The sequence below is a fragment of the Bufo gargarizans genome, chromosome 5 (assembly GCF_014858855.1).
Source record: "Bufo gargarizans isolate SCDJY-AF-19 chromosome 5, ASM1485885v1, whole genome shotgun sequence".
NCBI classification, from domain to species: Eukaryota; Metazoa; Chordata; class Amphibia; order Anura; family Bufonidae; genus Bufo; species Bufo gargarizans.
Window position 1 is genome coordinate 402,048,609 of NC_058084.1, and position 14,248 is coordinate 402,062,856.

The 14,248-nt window shown below is 42.2% G+C and overlaps 1 protein-coding gene across 1 annotated transcript in view; it reads left to right on the plus strand.

Annotated features, from left to right (window-relative positions):
• The first annotated feature begins 390 nt into the window (after positions 1-390).
• Positions 391-14,248, plus strand: part of LOC122939477 (sodium channel protein type 5 subunit alpha-like) — a 208,215-nt gene continuing 194,357 nt past the window's right edge. The window contains exon 1 of the mRNA XM_044295548.1: positions 391-1,383. The gene's annotated coding sequence lies outside the window, so the exon portion shown is untranslated. The remainder of the gene's footprint in view (positions 1,384-14,248) is intronic.

The following is a 14,248-nucleotide window of genomic DNA, read 5'->3' on the forward strand; positions in this document are numbered from 1 at the left end:
GCTGAAAGAAATAATTGGCTTTGAAATACTTCAGAACTCATATGGTACCTGTACTGAACATCATATGGTCAAAATAAATGATACTATATAGAACTCCACAGAAGTGCATATCTCTACACAATGCTATGGCATTTGTTTGTGCATGAGCCCTTATCCTGATAGCTTTGCAATGATCTGAGATGACATTGGTGTATATATATATATATTTTTTTTACCAGAAAAGTTCTCCTGACGACCACTAGGTGGCGACATGACTCCAACCTTAGAATGACTTCTCAATGAGTTGCTGTGGGAGGTTCAGAGCAGGGAGTGACTACAGACAGGAGAATCTTCTAGCCTGCCATCCTTCTAGTGACGAGTCCCCTGCTGTCCCTATTATAATGATTACATGGTAAAGCTTCCACCTGCGCTGGGTATTTATTACCAGGTGGAGAGGAGCTTGTGATTTCTGTCTGACAGTAAAGCACTTTGAAGCCTCCATCAGCTAGGAGCACAGACTGAAGAGAACAAGAGAGTTTGGAAAGACTTGAGCTTGATGTTATAAAGTTTCTTATGGTGGAATAATTATTCTGGAATGATCCAAGGGGCTGGATACCTGATGAAGGAAGAAGTCATGATGGGTCTACCAAGAAGATTGGATGCATGGCTCATTGTGTTGGGTTCTTGAAAACTTCTATGAAATACAATTACTTCTCTTGGTTTGAGGAGGTGTTATTGACTACTTCTAACCTGGTCTTGAACTGACTGTAGCAAGAAACCTTGTTTTGAAGGTCATAACCAGAAACCTGAAGATGTTGAGTCCCAGTTGGTGTCCACTAGGAATCTAAAGTGCTGGGCTTCAAGAGTGTCAAAGACTTTATGGTTGGTGTTTGAACCCTTCTTTGTAATCATGCACAGGAGTCTCAGTCTTGGAGGGAATATGGAATTCCATGAAAAACTTGGATGACCAATTGGTGGTGGCTGATAAGAGAGAGAGAGAGACCTCCCAGCTCAGTAAGGGTTGAAGGCAGCTGCCGCCTGCTTATTCTTAGGGAGTGGTTACCTTGAGACCAGTCCTGAGCTGCTGATCAGAGATCACACGTCCTAAAACCTCGGAGGGTTTGCAGTCACACAAGCCTAAGCAGGTAATTAATGTTCTTCTCTTCCTTCCCCTCTGGACCAACCAAAGCCTCCCTCTTACCTTCATCATCTTTGTAGATCAGCCTGGCATAGAACAGCAGCTGGAGGGCGGACTCCCCCTCATTTTGTGCCTCCCACAAAAGCAACATGAGCTGGGTCTTTAATTGGACTAAGCACCAGGGCTAGAGCAGAACAGTTTGTGGACTTTACCCCAGAATTGATCTACAGACCTAGGCAGTTCTATAGACCTCCTGGACAAGCACTGTAAGTACCTGACCCTCTTACCTGCTTCTGTAGTAGGAAAGCATTGACTTCTGGAGTCTCATCCAAGAGTCACCAACTCCTTGAGTGAATTCATTAGTGTTATTCAATACAAATTAACCCTTCATCAACAAGCCTCCGTAAACTTGCCTGAGGAGCTAGACCTGGACATGGAATACTTTGTATACCTGTCAGTGTAAAGCTGGAATTGAGGTTAACACATAGTCTAATAGAGTTATATCATGGACCTGGAAGGCATCCCAGACAGTGTGAATATGAGCAGAGAAGCTTCTCTAACATCACATTCAGCTGTAACCTTACATGGAGAATTAAATCCATTATCACATAGATTTTTTTCTTGCTCCCTCCACAATAATTACTATTCAATTAGATTACAAGGGATGGGTGCAGAAGTTGTTACCCAGCTGTACAGTAGAGAGCTCATCCTGCCCATGTGATTATGTAACTGAATTATCCTGCAAGGACTGCTGCTGGCCACCCTGGAAGTCTTCTGCTCCTTCCATACACCCATTTCATCCTGTGCCTTATGCAGGATTCACTGGGATGTGTCATTGCTAATAGTGATGCTATTATAATCATACTGTTGGCGTCCTTATAGCTGGTATCATCCTATTCTTCTACTCATTCTACTTTTATTATCAGTACTACAATTATACTACTACTATTATCATTATTGTCTAGTTTTCTTACTCTGACAGTTTAGTATTATAGTAGGATTCACTGGGCTATGTCATTGGTACTAGTGAGTTTGTTATAATCCTACTATTGTGATTACTATTAACATAACTTATTCTATTATTATACTTTATATTTGTCTTTACAATATGGTTATACTACTTTTATTATCAGCCCTACTAGTATTATTCTATTGTTTTGTTACTGTGATATCTTATGGTTTTGTAGCGTCATCCACTGGGATGTGTCACTGCTACTAGTGATATTATTATAGTTATATACTCTCCGTGCTACTAGTACTATTATTATACTGTATTATTACCACTACTATAATGTTATTATGACTATTACTACTTTTCTAATATTGTCTATACCATCAGTATTACTACTATAACCACTATTATATTATTACTACTTTTAGAATATTATTATTTATAATATTATTACCACTATAGCCACTATTATATTATTATTATTATTACTTTTTATAATATTATTATATCATTATTACCACTATATAATAATAATAATAATAATAATAATTATTATAATTATTATTATTAGGCATGAATGTATTTATTCTCATTTTTTTCTATTAGCAATAACATTTATAACACATTTCTGTGCAGCAGGGTTAATAAATTTACGTTCCATTGTTTTCATTATGTCGTGTATTATTAGAGTGTAATAATAGTAATATTATCGATAGACGATCAATGTGAGCGCACTCAATGCAAAGTGCCCCGGGATGTGTCAGCAATTTAAAAGAAAATGGCAAATAAAGCATATTATAATAATGCAGCACTGATAACAGTAATAATGATGTTTGTCTGTGCTTTGATGATTGATGTAACCCAAAGTCTTGTGTCAATAGCCAGCGCAGTCACTTAAGAATACACTTAGTGGACATGGACAGGACGTCCTATCCGACTGTATTGTGAAGAGTGCCTATTGATTATTGCTTTGCCATACAGAAAACCGGAGACTTATCAATACAGGATCAGGTTTCCTTTTATAACATTAGTAGTAGCATTGAGGGGGGATTTGTGGATATCCACTCGTTCTTTCCATGAAGTGCAGAGTAATGTAGTATTCTCATGGGCATTACAGTGACTACAGATATAGCAGCCGCACGTGTAATTTAACCCTTTTAACTATGCCAGTGATGGGGTTGACCTGCAGTCCTGTGTAAATTCACAGTTGAAGGGATTGCGCAGCCACTACATATTGATGACTTATCCTCGGGATAGGTCATCAATATCTGATCAATGGGGTTTGTCTCCCAGCACCCCCCCCGCCGATCAGACATTGATGATCTATCCTGAGGATAGGTCATCAATATGTAGTGGCTGCACACTGGGTGTATACACAGGGAAAGAACATGTAGAGAACAGATACCTCTCCTCTTTTGTCCTGTCCACCCCTGGTTCTGGCTTTAAAAACTGCATCTAAAGACCTGAATATGCAAACCCAGCCATTGTCACCCTTTATAGACTCAGCTCTGCTACATCTGTATATACAGTGCCTTGGCCTGTCGTTACAGTATAGAGAATGTGACGTGATGGACTCAGATCTGTTCACCCGATAAGGAGACGGTAACACATTATTAAATTGTATTGTGGTTCCCTGGCATGCTGGGAAATATTAATCAATGTGCGCAGGGACGAGGAGCGATGTGCGTCCCCTGATTGTAAAGCGGTGAGGAATAGAGTCTGTGCATATGAAGGGTATCGCTGACATTCATAGGAAGACTCATACTAAAAAACGTATTTATTTTCATATCTTTTATATTAAGACGGGACGTATAAAACGAAATCTGTGCTCAGAAAATAATTGCTTTCAATATTGCAATGGGATTTGGGTTTGGATCTGGAACAGTGCAGGATCAGCTCAGAGATTTGGATCCATTAGCTGGAAGTAGTATATATTGTGCATCAACCAAATATATCCACAGGCCAAGAACAGGTGGATGGAATGTTAATGGCTGTGTGCCCCCTCCGCCCGGCCCACGCCTCCCTGCAGTGGCTCCTTGTGCCTTATTTAGGATCAATCAACCCTCAGGTCATGGATTTCTGTACCTGGCCATTCTCAAGGGGCGGACATTATAGTCCCCTGGGGGCAGCAATGTGCTCTGTCCAGACACGATTATGGCCGTAACGCACTGTGCTTTGTTTTGTGTTTTGTTAGCCCTTTTATCTTTTGTTATTCTTCATATTAAACCAATGATGCAACCTCCATTGGGAAAGCTATGAATCCATGTCAGAGTAGACTGAAGGTTCCTTTACACGAGCCGATTATCATGTAAATTATTGTTAAGCCAACTTTCAGATCTACGTTTTTTAATGGATCCGGCAAGGGATAGGCAAAAACGCATCCGGTCCATAATACAACTGTCTGCCTCCGTTCAGAATGGATCCGGTTGTATTATATCTAAAATGAAGACGTGTCCGAAAAAACTGATCCGGTACTTAGGGCTCATGTACATGAATGTATTTTCTTTCCGTGTCTGTTCCGATTTTTTTTTTTATTTTTTTTTGCGGACAGTATGCGGAACCATTCATTTCAATGGGTCTGCAAAAACAACTGAAGTTATTCCGTGTGCATTCCGTTTCAATATGTCCGTTCCGCAAAAAAAAAATAGAACATGTCCTATTATTGTCTGCATTATGGACAAGGATGGGACTGATCTATTAGGCCTCTTTCACACGAGCGGATCTATTAGGCCTCTTTCCGGATGCGTTCAGGTTGCGTTCAGTAAAACCCGCATAATTTAGCAAACAACTTCCGTCAGTTTTGTCTTCAATTGTGTTCAGTTGTTCAGTTTTTTCCACGCGGGTGCAATGCATTTTGATGTGTTTTTCACGTGCGTGATAAAAAACTGAAGGTTGCAACCATCAGTAAAAAACACATCGCACCTGCACTTGCTTGCGGATGCAATGCATTTTTGACTGAAACCCCATTCACTTCTGTGGGGCCAGGGCTACGTGAGAAACGCTGAATATAGAACATGCTGCGTTTTTGGCGCAATGCAGAACTGATGCGTAAAAAAAAACGCTCATGTACACAGACCCATTGAAATGAATAGGTCAGGATTCAGTGCGGGTGCTATGCGTTCACGTCACGCATTGCACCCACGCGGAAAACTCTCTTGTGTGAAAGGGGCCTTGGGGGTCGTATTTTCCGTGTGTGTGAGCCCTCACATTGTGTTTGATGCTGGATCCGTCTTGATCAGTATCCCATGACGCACACAAAAACGCCGCTTTCAGCGGTCTTGTGTCCAGAGTGGAAACGCAACAAACCGGAAGGAATGCATTCTGGTGCACAGCGTTCCGGTTTGTTCAGTTTTGTCCCTATTGACAATGAATGGGGACAAAACTGAAACGCAGATGTGAAAGTGATCAAGCCGTGTAAAAGCAATGAACGACAATCAGTAGATTTCTCGTTGGTTCGATCATCTGTGTGGACACAAAAATCATCATTGGACGTTAACGATTTCATACGTGTAAACAGGAATCGTTCACTGCACACCACAAAAATTTCGCTTTGTGTAAACGCAACAGTCTGCTTTACAAAGGATGGAGTAGGCGATCAAAATTATGATCTTGTGAACGATAAGGACTCTTTCACACAAGCGGATGCCGTGCGGGTAATCCGCTGCGTGAAAGAGAGCCAAGCTGCGTTCTGCACAGCAGAGACACGGAGCAGTAACATGACTGATAATGCTCTTTGCCTCTCTGTGATCTTTTTACTACAAAATCACAGGGAGATAAAGTTGTCACCATGATTTTGTAGTAAAAAGATCACAGAGAGGAACGGAGCATTATCAATCATGTTAATGCTCCGTGTCTCTGCTGTCCGGAGTGAGGCTTGGCTCTCTTTCACGCAGCGGATTACCCGCACGGCATCCGCTCGTGTGAAAGAGCCCTAATTGCTAGGCTGGGTCTCACAGGCAGGCTGTCTGCATACAAGCTGACATGCAATGTATTAGGCTACTTTCACACTTGCGGCAGGACAGATCCGACAGGCTGTTCACCCTGTCGGATCCGTCCTTCTGCTATTTCGCTGTGCCAAATGGGGACGGGGGCGGAGCTCCGGCGCAGCACGGCAGTGCACGGCAAAAGGCCGCCGGACTAAAAGTCCTGCATGTCTGACTTTTTAGTCTGGCGGCCTCTCACCGCGAACTGCCGTGCTGCGCCGGAGCTCCGACCCCATTATAGTCAATAGGGACGGAGCGGTGGTCCAGCGGCACGGCAAAATAGCGGAATGATGGATCCGACACGGTTAACAGCCTGTCGGATCCGGTCTGCCACAAGTGTGAAAGTAGCCTTACAATACAGGTTGTATTGTAATGCATTGCAGAGGGGATCAGACCCCAGAAGTTGAAGTCCCAGTGGGGCAAAAATAAAAAGTTAAAATAAAGTTTTTTTCATAATAAAAAAACTTTACCTGAACTCTGTAGAAAAAAAAAACTGTGCTGAAACAAAAAATTTTTTGGTCACCTTACATCCCAAAAAGTGCAACACTAAGCGATCAAAAAGGCGTATGACCCACAAAATAGTACCAATCAAACCGTCACATCATCCTTCAAAAAAATGAGCCCCTATATAAAACAATCGGGCAAAAAATAAAAAAAAATATGGCTCTCAGAATATAGAGACACTAAAACATGATTTTTTTTGTTTAAAAAATGCATTTATTGTGTAAAACTTAGAGTGGGTTCACACTAGCATTAGGGATTTCGTTATGGCTTTCTGTTATAACATGGTTATAACGGAATCCATAAGACGGAAGGACGGATCCGTTCTTCTGGCCTAATATTATGATGGAATGCAAAACGGAAACCTTTAAAAGGCATTCCGTTTGCTCTCCGTCCTAATAGAAGTCTATGGGAATCCAAACGGATCCGTCTGGGTCCCGCTATGTAAGACAGAAAACAAAGTCCTTTTCCGTCTTGCATAACGGGGCCCAGATGGATCCGTTATGCTTTCCCATAGACTTCTATTAGGATGGAAAGCAAACGGAATGCCTTTTAAAGGTTTCCATTTTGCATTCTGTCTGGGCATTCTGTTATTTTCCGTTATAACCGTGTTATAACGGAAAGCCATAACGGAATCCCTAACACTAGTGTGAACCCACTCCTAAATAAATAAAAAATAATATACATATTAGGTATTGCCGTGTCCGTAAGAACCTGCTGTATAAAGTATCACATGACCTAACCCCTCAGGTGAACAGCCTAAAAAATAAAAACTGTGTCAAAAAAGCCATTTTTGGTCACCCTACATAACAAAAAGTGGAATACCAAGTGATCAAAAGTTATATGCCAGATTTGGAAAAAATGGCTTGGTCCTTAAAGTGAAAAATGGCAGGGTCCTGAAGGGGTTAAGAGGCATTCCGTTTTGATGCGTCATAATAAAAGTCTATGGGAATCATAACGAATCCGTCTGGTTCCCGTTATGCAAGATGGAGAAAACAAAGTCCTGTCGACAGATGCATAATGGAAACCAGATGGATCCGTTATGATTGCCCATTAGGACGGAAAGCAAAACAGAATGCCTTTTAAAGGCTTCCGTTTTGCATTCCGTCATAATAGAAGTCTATGGGCAGCATAACGGATCCGTCCTGGTTTCCATTATGCAGGACTGGACTCCTGCATAATGAAAACCAGGGCGGATCCGTTATGCTGCCCATAGACTTGTATTATGAAGGATCAAAACGGAATGCTTCTTAAAGGCTTTTGTTTTGACTTCCGTCTTATGGATTTCTCTATTTTCCGTTATAACCATGTTAGAATGGAAAACAAAAACGGAATCCATAACGGTGATGTGAACCCGGCCTAAGCCTGGTCAGATTCTTGAAATGGTCACAAGGTTGGTTGCAGGTTCTACCTAGGAGTGCAGGTAAGGCTGCAGCATTGTCTTCAGTATGTAGTTTATATGGCCTAAGATATTAAATGCAGGGATTAGAGGATTTGACTCCTATGGCTTCTACATACTTTATACTAAGGGCATTACACAAAGAAATTAAATATAAAAACTCCATTAGCACTGAATGATAATTGTATGTATTTTCTGTATGTATTGTGGTTCTTTTATTGTTTGATTCATTCATATTGTTGTGTTAAAGGGAACCTGTCACCCAAAAATCGCCTATTAAGCTGTTTACAGTACCTTATAGTGCTGTATAGTCGTTTCCTGATGCACTTTTTGTTAGTTTTGCAGCATGTATGCTCAGTCAGAAATCGATGTTATATTCAGCTGCTGCCCCGTGCTTCAAGTCAGGCTTGAAGTCACGGGGGCAGCGGCCTCGGCGTCTTACATGGCCCTCTCCCCGCCCCCTGCCTCTGTGACTGACAGCCGAAATCCGATTCCGGGACCGCGCTCAACGGCCGCATGCGCAGTAAAGGGCGGCAGGAGCGCGGTCCCGGCTGCCGCGCGTACTACGCGCCGTCTTACTTTCGCCGCACTGCGCATGCGCCCGACATCCTGTATCAAACGCGCCCGCGCCCGGCATCTGGGCGCGGGCGCGTTTGATACAGGATGTCGGGCGCATGCGCAGTGCGGCGAAAGTAAGACGGCGCGTAGTACGCGCGGCAGCCGGGACCGCGCTCCTGCCGCCCTTTACTGCGCATGCGGCCGTTGAGCGCGGTCCCGGAATCGGATTTCGGCTGTCAGTCACAGAGGCAGGGGGCGGGGAGAGGGCCATGTAAGACGCCGAGGCCGCTGCCCCCGTGACTTCAAGCCTGACTTGAAGCACGGGGCAGCAGCTGAATATAACATCGATTTCTGACTGAGCATACATGCTGCAAAACTAACAAAAAGTGCATCAGGAAACGACTATACAGCACTATAAGGTACTGTAAGCAGCTTAATAGGCGATTTTTGGGTGACAGGTTCCCTTTTAAAGGTGTATTAAATGGGCACGCTGCTGCCCCGTTCAACTCTATGGGACTGAGCATGCACTTGGCTGTCTCCAGCAGTCCCATAGAGCTAAATGGGGCATTAGCACGCATACGCGACTGCAGCTGCTTTCAGTCGGAGAAATACAGGGCAACCTTTATTGTGTTGGACCCCAGCAGATCAGACACAGTGTTTTTAATGGGAAAACCCCTTTAACACAGGATAATGATTAAATTGGGGTCATCTGACCAGTGGGACTCCTCCAGATTACTCCTTACAACTCCTCTATTGGGTCCCTTGATCTAGGGATCAGTGGGGGTCCCAATATATCATTTATCACCGATGGAATGCATTTCCTGTGCATAGGTGATAAATGTTAATGGATGCTGTACCCCTAAAAAAAATGGCTGCTAGTTACAATCATAGTATAGTTTACAAGCTTTCACCGCCAAATTCGGAATGTCTTAATTTTTTGTATTTTTTTAAATTATTTTCTATGTCCCTATCCTATCTATATTTTAAAAATAATCCTAAAATCTTGCAGTTTTCAGACTGGTCACTAGGCCTAAAATATTTCAAGACTTCCAGTTCTTTCAAACAGCCACACGGGCCATTGACTTCTATGGGAGATTTTTCTAGGCCGCTCTGTGACATGTGCAGAGACATAGGAGGAAGTAGATTAGCTGTGATATCACCTATTTGAATGGTGGACCCTGTGTTCTCTCTATATAGGTGATATCTGTCATTGTAATCCTGCCTCTAATGATAATGTGATGGCTACTGAAAAAGTAAGTGTCAACATATTATTGGTCCTAGTGCTTATTGTGAAAACTGAAAGGTTTTAGATTTTTTAAGCTTTTTAAAAAATAACATGTTTAGCATACAAATGCAATTTAACCAATAAATCCTTTTCTAATAACATATTCCCCTGAAGAGCTACATTCCCTTTAAGGTTGCTGTTTGGCATGGACAGATGCACCCATTATTGTTACTTCACTAGGTTATCATATAGGTGGTATAAAACTGTCAGGATGATGATGAAACAATCCATTAAGAATGTCTCCTAAAATTAATGCAAAAATGCAAAACTTTGCATTAAAAAACTTGTAGGAATTATAGTTGTGGTTGATATAGATGGCTGTAATGTTGGTGCATTTTAGCATGGTATTACACCAGCTGCCACGTCTGGAACTCCTGCAGTTTAGCTATATTGAACTTAGGTCTTTGCTGATCTAAGTTCAGTTGAGTTGAATTGCAGGAGGACCAGGTGTTGCAGACGTAATGTACTGTAGATCTTAAAACGCGCCGGTAACAGCCATCTGAATGAAGACTTAGATGTAAAATGTTATTAGACAAAGTTCTGGTACTGAATAAATACCAAATCATTCTTATTCCCAGGAAACTATGCTAACAGAGGTGTCTTTCAACCCTCTGAGATACCAGCGCCTGGGTGTGTCTATAATACCCCCACCCCCAATCTGTAAAAGATTTACAGTATAATTGCAGTGTTTGGCCAAGAAGACTCCTGTGCTAATTAATGCCCTTAGCAGAATTCTAATTATTTCCTTGGAATCTTAAGTATTCCTTCTTTAATGAGGGCTGGCCAAAACCATTCAATGGCACATCGAGGAATACCCAGACACTGACAAGTAGCCAAAAATTCACTTAAGGATAAGAAGAGTTAAAGGGGTTCTGCACTTTTATTTAACTGATGATCTATCCTCTGGATAGATCATCAGCTTCTGATCGGCGGGGGTCCGACACCTGGGACCCCCGCCGATCAGCTGTTTGAGAAGGCAGCAGCGCTCCAGCAGCGCCGCGGCTTTCTCACTGTTTACCGCCGGGCCGCCCGCCCACTGACGTCACGACTTGTATCAACTAGAGTGGGCGCGGCTAAGCTCCATTCAAGTGAACAGAGCTTAGCCGCGCCCACTCTAGTTGATACAAGTCGTGACGTCAGTAGGCGGGCGGCCCGGCGGTAAACAGTGAGAAGGCCGCGGCGCTGCTGGAGCGCCGCTGCCTTCTCAAACAGCTGATCGGCGGGGGTCCCGGGTGTTGGACCCCCGCCGATCAGAAGCTGATGATCTATCCAGAGGATAGATCATCAGTTAAATAAAAGTGCAGAACCCCTTTAACAAATTAGCATTTTTTGCTTTTTGTCTCTAGTGTTGGGTATTCGAAGGATTGAAGCCTTATATATGGTGTTTAATTGTCCGCTGCCCACATCTGTATGTCCGTTCCGTGCTGTCTGCAAAAATATAGAACATGTCCTATTCTTGTCTGCATTACGGAAAAGGACAGGACTGTTCTATTATGGGCTGGATGCTCTAGAACACACACGGCCTGGGCAATGATAACAATTAATTGAACAAACATCTTCACATTTCCTACATATACAGAAGCTGGGCCCTCAGAATCAGTTTCTCTGGTTGGCCAAAGTAACTCCAGTTCGATGCCGGATGCAAGAATGACGTAGGACCTGTGATAGATGTTACTATGTTCATATACAGGTGAAACTCGAAAAATTTGAATATCGTGCAAAGTTCATTTATTTCAGTAATGCAGCTTAAAAGGTGAAACTAACATATGAGACTCATTACATGCAAAGCGAGATATTTCAAGCCTTTATTTGTTATAATTTGGATGATTTTGGCTTATAGCTTATGAAACCCCAAAGTCACAATCTCGGGTACCCTTTGCTCAGGGAATATGGACTAATTAGCGGACTAGAGTGACACTTTGAGCCTAGAATATTGAACCTTTTCACAATATAAAAATTTTAAGTTGCATTACTGAAATAAATGAACTTTTGCACGATATTCAAATTTTTGGAGTTTCACCTGTATAACAGTGGGGCCACCAAACAAGTTAAGGATTCTCCAGGATTTGAAAAATATGGTTGTTTCATTAGAGTGAGAACTCATGCACACAACAGTATTTTTTCACGGTCCGCAAAACGGGGTTCCGTTGTTCCGTGATCCGTGTCCGTTTTTTCTTCCGTGTGTCTTCCCTGATTTTTGGAGGATCACCAGACCAGAAAAGTGGAAAGTCAAGTTTGCCTTGAAAATGATAGGAAAAAAACAAAAACGGATCACGGACGCGGATGACAATCTTGTGTGCCTCCGTGTTCTTTCACGGACCCATTGACTTGAATGGGTCCGCGAGCCGTTGTCCATCAAAAAAATAGGGCAGGTCATATTTTTTTGACGGACATGAAACACGGATTACGGACGCGGATGACAAATGGTGCATTTTCCGAGTTTTCAACGGACCCATTGAAAGTCAATGGGTCCGCAGAAGATCACAGAAAACGGAACAACGGACACGGATGCACACAACGGTCGTGTGCATGAGGCCTTATTGTATGAAATGCAACCCACAGATATGTGTGGCGCTGTTTCAGGAAGGAAGCAGCAGTGTATAATCCTAAGCAATCCTTTTCATACCGCTGTACAAAACTAGTTATCAGCCTTTGGGCTCATGCACACGACCATTGTCCGTTTTTCACGGATCCGTTGTTTTGTATCTGAGGTTTTTTCTCTCTCTGATTTAAGTCCTCTTCTGTTCCGTTATTGCACAAAACATATCCGTATGGTTTCCGTATTTGATCAGTTTTTTGCAGATCGGAAGCGGAAACAGTAATTTATTAATCACCAAACACATGAGCAATATTGGCTGGGCATAGCATTTCTACAGTATGGATCCGCAAAATACGGATGACATATGAATGTGTTCCGTGTGCGTTCCGTATTTTTTGCGGACCCATTGACTTGAATGGGACCTCGTACTGTGATTTGCGGACAATAATAGGACATGCACTACTTTTTTGCAGAACAGCCATACGGACAAACGGAAACGGAATGCACACGGAGTAACTTCTGTATTTTCTACAGCCCCATTGAAGTAAATGGTTCAGTTTACGGTCCGCAAAAAAAAATGGAACAGAAGCGGAAAGAAAATACGTTTGTGTGCATGAGCCTTTTGTCTGATTTATTTTGCAATGTCAGATTTCCAGGAAGTTCACACACTTTGAAGGATCTGAGATATATCCATACATAGATATATCTGAGATTCTTCCTGCTATTGAATACAAGTTCAGATTTATTGTTCATTTTCTTGGCACAGCCACATAACATGGGTAATGACTTGGACAGACCAGAGTGTGTTTGAATGATTTTGATAGTTTAATGGGGTGTTTTAGTATATCTGATTCATTTTATTGTTCAGATTGTCACAGTTAGCGTGGCCAAACATCTCCTTGACCATTGTGTTTCCATGTTATTTAAGACCACAAAATGTGACTGAAGGTTCATATTGGAAACAACAGAACAAATGTGACAGTAGCGGTCCTCCTCTCATTAGCTCAGTTGTAATCTGAGTGTACCTTAAATAGGTTAAAACATAACTTTTACTTCTAACAATTAAGATAAATCTGAAGGTAATTGTTTAAAATAATAGTAGTGGGGGTAGGCCACTGCCTTAGATTGCCGCAATACATATCTCTCCCCAAAGAGCCATTGCTATATGGCGAAACGCGTCGGAGACGTTATCTAGGTAGCATTAGTGAGGGGTTACTAGACTAGGCCCGAGGTTCCTGAGGCTGGAGGTCGCCCTTTTCAGGGCGAGTGCTCCAACTACAGCCACGCCAGCTCTTCCCGAATCTAGACCAGATTTCCTTAAGGACAGTAGACTGAGACTGCAGAAGCATTTAGGAGACACTTGACATTTTTGATCATTAGGACGACCTAGCCATCTGAACCACTATAAAGGGACCTAGCTACAAATTCCTACCCCCACTACTAATTTTTTAAACAATTACCTTCAGATTTATCTTAATTGTTAGACGTAAAAGTTATGCTTTAACCTATTTAAGGTACACTCAGATTACAATAGTAAAGGGTCATATTGATGGCAGCTCAGTGTTACATGGGCCTTGGTTTCAGAGCTCTTGACTTAGCGTAAAGTCTAATATATGAAAAATACATTTTTTTAAATATCTTGATATTTTTGTTGAAACTTTGAAGATTTTTAATTGTGAGCACCATTATATTCCAAAGTCAATCTAATATCTGGAGATCTTAAAATCTGGCATGACCTCATTTTACCCCACTCCCACTCACCCCATTTCATGCTATAAGGAAGCTGAGGCGTGGTCCTTTCATTATAGAGCCGACCCTGTGCTTGCCTGTGACATGGAGAAAATAACGTACAGTACTCAATATCATTTCCTGTCCTTGACTAACCATATAGCAGTTTTGCATAGTCAACAAAAC